The sequence below is a fragment of the Hibiscus syriacus genome, unplaced genomic scaffold, assembly GCF_006381635.1.
Source record: "Hibiscus syriacus cultivar Baekdansim isolate YM2019G1 unplaced genomic scaffold, ASM638163v2 tig00110260_pilon, whole genome shotgun sequence".
Taxonomy (NCBI): Eukaryota; Viridiplantae; Streptophyta; class Magnoliopsida; order Malvales; family Malvaceae; genus Hibiscus; species Hibiscus syriacus.
In genome coordinates, this window is record NW_024062651.1 from 1,109,714 (window position 1) to 1,118,225 (window position 8,512).

Below are 8,512 nucleotides of genomic sequence, written 5' to 3' on the forward strand. Positions count from 1 at the left end.
ACTTAAGTGTGTTAAGTGGAAGACTGTTGTTCAAGAAGAATATGATGCCTTGGTCAGAAACAACACATGGACACTAGTAAGACTACCAGAGGGAAGATTCCCAATTGGATGCAAATGGTTGTTTAAAATAAAAAGAAATGTTGATGGCACACTACAAAGATACAAAACCATATTAGTGGCTAGGGGTTTTTCTCAAATACCTGGCCAATATTTTCAGGATACTTTCAGTCCAGTAGCTAAATCATCCACTATCAATGTGATACTTGCTGTAGTTGTTCAAAAGAAGTGGTGCTTGAGGTAGGTAGATATAAACAATGCATTTTTAAATGGAGATTTGCAGGAAGAATTATATATGCAACATCCTGAAGGGTTTGAAGATGTTGATCTAGATATAACTCCCTTAGTGTGCAAGTTAAATAAAGCCTTGTATGGACTAAGGCAAGCCCCTCGAAACTGGTATGTTAAGCTAAAGGAATACTTGGTGTATATTGGCTTTGAAGCATCTCTGGCTGATTGCTCGTTGTTTGTAATGAAAAAAGAACAATACTTAGCCTATGTTCTAGTATATATGGATGACATAATTGTTACTGACAGTATGAGTTACAAAGTTGAAGAAATTGTTAACTTGCTTGGAGAGAAATTTTCTCTAAAAGACTTGGGGCAGCTTAGTTTTTTTCTTGGAATTGAAGTTAAACATATAGGTGACAGCATATTCTTAAGCCAAAAAAAGTATGTGATGGAATTGTTGGATAAAGCTCAAATGAGGAATGCTTCAGTAATGCCCACACTAATGGTCTCCTCGCTCAAGCTGACCAGAGAAGCTGGCAGTCCTCTCAATGATCTAAAGGAGTATAGGAGTCTTGTAGGATCATTGTTATATGTGTGTCACACAAGGCCAGATATAGCATATAGTGTCAATAAGCTGGCACAGTTTATGCATGCTCTATGTGAGAAACATTTGTCTATTGTGAAACGTGTACTCAGATATTTAAATGGCACCTTAGACTATGGACTTGCTCTATCCAAAAATGAGTTGCCTTTTCAGCTTGTTGTATTTGTAGATGCTGACTGGGCAAGTAGTGTGGATGATCGAAGGTCAATCTCAGGCAATTGCATGTATCTTGCTGGTAATATAATTACTTGGAGTTCCAAGAAGCAGAAGACAGTGTCTAGATTAACAACTGAAGCTGAGTATAGAAACTTGGCTGATGCATCTTCTAATGTTACATGGGTAGCTGCATTACTTGACAGCATGTGAATTAAGCTGCAAGGCACACCTGTTATCTGGAGTGACAATTCAAGTGCAATTTTGATGAGTGCAAATCCAATTTATCACTCTAAAACTAAACATATGGAGTTAGATGTGCATTTCGTAAGGGAAAAGGTGGCAACGAACAGGTTGAAGGTAAACTATATTCCATCCTCGAATCAAATAGCTGATGGCTTCACCAAGGCACTATCAAAAGACTATTTTCATATGTTTAGACAGAGGTTGGGTGTTGTTCCGTTAAAAGAAGTTGAAGATTGAAGAAGCAGGGAGCATATTGGATAGAGCATAGCATGCACGAGCATGCAACATAGTTCAGCTTAGCGTTGTTTATCAGTTTATGTTAGTTTGCAGTATAACTGCTTTCTGTTTCAGCTGTTATAGCTGTTAAACGGTTACTATTTCATGTATATAAAGAACATATTTGTAGCTTGTATTCAATCAAGAATCAATATTCATTTTTACATCTATTGAGTTTTTTCATCACATTCCAACCAAAACGCACAAATTCATTAAAAACCCCCCAAATCATCTAATTTACCTCACATTTTCCTTTTCAAACCTTGTGTACGTATTTTTATTTAAACTCAACCTATGTGCACCATCGTATAACCCGACCACACTTTGCTTTCATGATTCTAAGCACTCACTCGCCATCCATTGACACATCATAATTCAGACTCGTAACCAAGGACCCGATGATTATTCGTCGCGGCCATTACTAGACATTAGGAGTATCTCTATTCTTTCTCTTGCGCTTTAATTTTTATATTGAGACAACATGTTTTAAGTGAAGGGTAGAGATTACATAGATTTTTCTCTCGCTTGTTTAATTGGTTAAAATTGAGAATTGCCTTGGTTGATATATTGAAATGTCTTGTTGTCAATCTTGATTCTTTCTTTGGTTCTTTGATTACCTAATGAGGTTTTTATCCTGCTTATATCAGAATTAGGGTGCATGATAGTGAAGTGGCATGATTGGTATTTTTTTAAAAAAATTTCTTGATACTCCATAAGTTCATCGGTTGATATATTTCTTGACTCAATACACATTGCACTTTCTTGTGAGATTTGAGCCTAAACGAGCATATTTCTATTATTTCTCATTTGTTTGATTGAGCGTTCCATATTAATGTTGACATTCTAGAACTTATGTTCAAATGCATATCGAGACTACATGTTGAACTTGATGCTTTAATATGATTAGGACACTTAGGTTTTACCCACTTCTCTACTCAAATTGCCTTCTTGTTTATTTCTATCCATTAATGAACCAATTTTGTGCCTTTAGCCTTTCCTTGTTTTTACCCCATTATTAACCCGAAGCCTTTTATTTATTATTTTTACCCTCTTTTGTTGCCCTTGTCAAGACATGATATAGATTTGTTCCACGAACAAAAAAAAAGAGAGAGAGAAGAAGATTCATTCGAAAAAAATTTGGGTTTTAATAATGCTTGAACAGAATAAAAAAAACAGAAAAATTGAAAAAAATTGAAAAAAAGGGAAGAAAGAAAAAATTGGTTGTTTGATTATGCTTCTTCACATTTGCTTACTTTGTTGATTTTGTGACTTGACCTTATACTTTGCACATCTCTTGTATTGATATTTAAACCCAATTTTCGGCCTTTTTCCCACCTACACCTAAGCCACGTTACAACCTTATTAAAGACATTTTGATTAAACACATTTTGTTCATTCTAGTGGTGGAGACTTCATTTTTTTACAAGTTTATGGTAATGTCTTTATTAGTATTGGCTTTGAGCAATTTCTTTTACCCAAAACACTATGAGTGACGATGAGTGAATCCATGTGAGATATTGAGTCTTGTTACATTAAAATTGATGGATAATTGGGATATCTTGGCTTTTGCTTGAACTTGTTACCAGTTGTGTCTATTTGCTTAACTATCACCTTGTTTCTGATACTTTTTATGATCATTGACTCATTTGGTATTCTTCGATACATTGTGAGATGAAGGATTAGTAACTTGAGATTTTGATGATTGATTAAGGCATACATGAGTGTTTTATTTTGTTATTATTTTATTGCTAATTACTCTGTGTTATCTCTTTGATATTGTTCATTTGGGTTGTTTATGTTCAATTATGCACAGTACTCTATTTTCCAAAAAAACAATGTTTAAAAGGCTAGTTCTACATTTTTTTGGAATCAAGGCTGGACATATGTGCATGACTTTGGGCATGATGATATCAACGTGGAAGAGTCTGTAGTCCAATAAGCCTTTCCTTTAAACATCTCAACACATTCAATTCAAAAAGCGTACTTTAGTTTGATCGATGTTCTGATTTACCATTGGGGAGAAGAGTAGGCTTGTAGCAAATTCAAATTCCTAACATCGATAGATGTTGTTAATCCAAACAAGGACTAAATTCCAAGGATTGACTTTGGAAAATTAGTTCACCGGAGAAAAGAGTAAGTTACAAAGGTTGGCCTTGTAGACCGTAACTAACAGGAATTCTGAAGTAAAATCTCTTTCAGTGATAGAGACGAATTGAGACGAAGCGAAGCTAGAGGCTATATTTCATCATAATTATTTTCAATCATCTACTTTTCTTGTTTTTATTTTTTTAATTTATTCAATTTATTTTCTTAAACCCCAATTTATATTTCTCTTACAGTTTCCTTGGATCAAAATAAATTTAAATCGGCATTGAAAGTTTCTAAGTCCTTATGGATTGATCATTTCTTATCTATACTACGTTTATAGCTTATTTATTTAATAAAAAGACTTATTTATTTGTCAATTACGACATTTGTCATCGATGATAGAAAATCAACCGATGGGGATGAATCTAATGGATTTAATGATGATAGAAAATCAACTGATGGGGATAATCTAATGGATTTAATGGTAGAGTGTTAGAAGATATAAATGAAATGGACCTAAGTACTCTTAATAGTATAGGGACTTTCAAGAGTCCAAAAAGCGTGTGCTCTTAATTATGATGAAAAAAGGAATGGGAAGAAAAATGTTGGTATTCAATCAGGAAATTGTGATGAGGAGAATGTCGAGCACAGTTTGGAGGAAACACCATGTCCCTTCTTCTCAGAACTTAAAAATGTGAATGATAGAAGAAAAGAAATAAGGAAATTTGGCTCTTTACTTGATATTCAAGACAAAGTACTCTTAAAAACGGATAAAAGAAGACGAGACAAAGCTATAAAGAAAAGAAAGCTGAAGGGCTTAAATTTGGAATCCTCCGAACTATCCGTCTGGTCCGAATTAGATTCCGAGATAAAAAATATGATGTTCGTTTTGGTGGAGTTGTATTTTGTTTCTAAGGTCATTGCCAATACACAGTACTTGAAACCAAATTGTTAAGGTTTGTACTAGTGTAAGCATGATAAGACGGTTGGCCTCGATTTCGATGGTTTTATTTTGATTGATCATCTTGCGAAGGAAGGTTCTTGGCTTTGAGTGGGAAAGTTTTCTAGTTTTTGATTTGCTACAAAGGTTATGGGTAACTTTGTTGGTAATTTTTCTGGGATCAGTTATGGTTTGGGAAGCTTTAAGGTTTGAACTTTGTTTTGGTTTTCTTTAGTGGATGGGGTGGCGTATTTTTCTAGGAGAATCATTTTGGGTCGAGTGCAATTCTTTTGTTCTATTTTCTAGTTAATGGTTGTGTGTAAGCTTTGATTGTGCAGAAATTTGATCACATCAAATACATATATAGATTTGGTTTGGATAACCAATGTGATGTTGAAAAAGAGTGATTTATAGATCTTGGTTGTTAAAATCTTAGCTATGAATCTGATGGAATTGAAGGAATGCATTATAATTGTTCGGGGTGCAGGATCAAAAAGGTTTGGTAGATTAGTTAACCAGGGTAGGGTTGTCGAGGACTGAGCTCTCATAAGCTTAGGGGATGAGATTAAGACTTCAAACTTCAATTGAACTTTTGGTGCATTGACAAAAATGACTTCCATCGAAATAAAATCCTAATTAACACCAGCTACGATGAAGCTCTCGAGGTCTCTGCTTTCATGTGTGTAAAGTGTGGTCATCTTTAAGTATTTTTAATGCCTTGGAATCTTGTTGTTTTGAAGTCACGAGGTGTAAGGCTCTTTGTGGCTGCTCTCTGATGGATAAAAGGTTTTGAAGTTATTGAGATTATTGTTTGTTCTGCTGTTCAATATGTTCTTTACTTGTAGTTTTCGCTACTGCAAATTAGTTTGCCTCTACCATAGTGCGGTCTTGTTGTGATGTTGTTATGCTGGTTTTGGCTGATAATTAACATACAGGTGGTGTTAAATTAGTTTGAGTTTGCTTGTTGCTGGTGGTGTGTATTGTTTAGAGTTGTTGTACTTGTGTGTGTCCAAGAGGTTAAGAGTTGCTAGTGATTTGGGTTTAAAATCCCATATTATAATTCCTATGTAGTTTAGTTAAGTTTTATTCTCTTGTTGCTTGGATGTTATATGCTTTAGATAGTTAGCAGATTAGTGTTTGTTTTCTTATGCTCTGGTTCAAAGTACTCTTTTCCTCTAATTAGGTTTATAGAGGCTTTTAATGAGGCTTTGAACTAGATTGGTCTTTATTAATAAAATTTGACTTTTGTCGATAAAAAAAGTAACAAAAGTTACGTTCACGATAATTTCTATTAGACATGTTTGTCCACTTTGAGATTTTAACAAACTTGTTAAGACAACATGATAAATCTCGAAACACATTTATTTGTTATTTCGATTTTCTCACAATTTTTGAATTATCTCATATTAAGAAAGATAGAAGAATGAGATAATAACATGTCTTAAGATTGTTGGAAAAAATTCATTAATCCGAGAATGAAATGAAAAATAATAATGATTGAAATATCATTATAAAATTAAAGAGAAGAAGAATTTACGTTGTCTTAAGATTGTTACGCAAAAGAACAATCTAAGACAAAATCGAACATGAGAAAATAAAATAGAAGAAATTAAAACTTCGTAAACACAAATTAAAAATAAATGGAAATAAAAATCTTCATTTTTATTGATCTATCGATCAGAGACAGTTGAGGTCTGTCGCTACACAGTTTCCTCAAGATAAATTTTCGATCACTCTTTGGTGCTCGAGTTCTTTGATCGTCTATTTCCCAGGATACAACAACTAGATTATCAGCTATAGTAGCACAACAATAGAGATCACAAACTATCATTGTTTGTCTATCATCGAAAAATTAATGGAGAAAAACTTTTCTTCTTTTGAACTTGTAAAAAATAGCTTACTGAAACTTGTGTTTAACCTAGCAGGTTAATTTGAAATATTCAAAAGATATAGACATTTTACTATTTAAATTTAACCAGATATTACTTTAATTTGAAATATTTAAAATTATATAATTATCTTTAATATTCAAAGTTAAATATATAATAAATACCTTTTGATTGATATATTAAAAGAGTAATTATCCTACTAATATTCAAGTTAAAAATATCTTTTAATTTATAATAATAAAAAAGAATATGAATTTAATTTAATTTTTAATTCATCCATGAGATTCTCTCCCTTTTCCTTTACCTTTTTAAAAGAAGTTGAGAGGATGGTCATTTTGGAAGTGATTTATGTTTGAAAATTTCTTCAAGTTTTGTCTTGGGGAAGATAGCCCGAACAAGTTCAAGACCGAAGATGCCATAGTTGGTGTTGAGTATCCTTTCTACATTAAGAATTGTAGGAAAATATGACCCTATTTTCGCGGAGAACGGTGGAAGAGGGAGATACACTAGTAATTGCCCTCGTATGATAAAGCTAATGTCACTCCTCTAGATGACAACTGAACTTTGAGTGAATTGTTGCATAGAGAGAGGACACGTAGGCCTTACAGCATGAGGCCTATTTACACCCTTGAGCACACACGATCAAGAAACCTTTTTCGGAATAATTCGGTGCCCAAAAATCGGTTACAAGGGAAGAAGTTTTCTGTTATCAATTTATTCGGTCTTGTTTATGTGTATATATATGTAAAGCATTCTCATTTCTCCTCCCAAGAAACTTAATCAGCTGAAACAAACCATCATTTTTGACAACCGCTTTCTTCCAATCCAATATGTTGACTACTCCACCTCCCGAATAAGTTCAATACCCAAGGGATAATAGGCATCGTTTCTACTCATGCATGGCTTGCAGTAACCACATCGTCAATGTTCCCATGAACGATCCTCACGCGGTTGCCCAAGTATATCTCTCTCTCTCTCTCTCTGTATATACGCCATTCTTCTTTTACTACCCCAACTTCAGTTCTTGATTGTGCATTCTTTAACTGTTACTGATACATGATGCTGTCTTGCAAGGCTGCGTTGAGAGTTGAAATCCCTTTTCCCTTACTTCGTCAGCTACGACAGGTGATCATATGCAGCGCTCGTAAAATATAAGACATATTTTTTCATTTCATTATCTACATATAAAGTAACAATAATTCAGTATAATTTAATAATCTTCCTGCTCCTTCATTGATATACAGTGTCAATGTGCGGTTCCGTAATGAAGAGAACCGTGTGTTTGTCAACGGCATGGCGACGGTGAATGTCTATTGCAATCAATGCAGCCAATGGATTGGGGTGAAATTGGTATGTTCTTCACAATCACACAACACATGCACATATATGATAACATATCTGATATGTGTTCCACTTTCTGTGTTTCATATTGATAACCGTCGTTTTGTTATCAAAATAATTCTAGCTTCTTAAATAGAAAGGAAAAGGTAGTATAAAGAAGCAGGGTCGATCCACAGAGACTATGGTTTTTGTGATTTAGTAAAATTGTTTCTTGATTTTAGGAAGAGATAGAGTTCAAGATAAAGTTGAAAAGATTTAATAAAATAAAATAGATAATAATAAATAAAAAGAGAAATAATAAATAATAAATATTAATAATAATAAAGATAAAAGGGGGTTTTAAATTATTTAAAGAAAAATAAAAATTAAATAAACAAATAAATTAATTTGAATTGGGATAAAGAAAACTTATTGTGAAAGCGGCCTCGGACTTCAGCTTCGCCTCAAATTCCTCGGATCATCGAAACATATTTGTACTTCAAGATTCATGTCGGCTTACAAGGACAATTCTTCGCTGCCAACTCGGATTGTGTCGTTTCAACAACTAATTCCGATCTCAGTTTCCTCTTAGCAAACAATATTGCCAAGTGTGTTCTCGGGAAGTTGAATTTACTTCAATAAGAAAAACCTTCTTCAAACGTTAACTATAACAATATCCAGACCAATGTCGAAATCGTTTTAATTTGA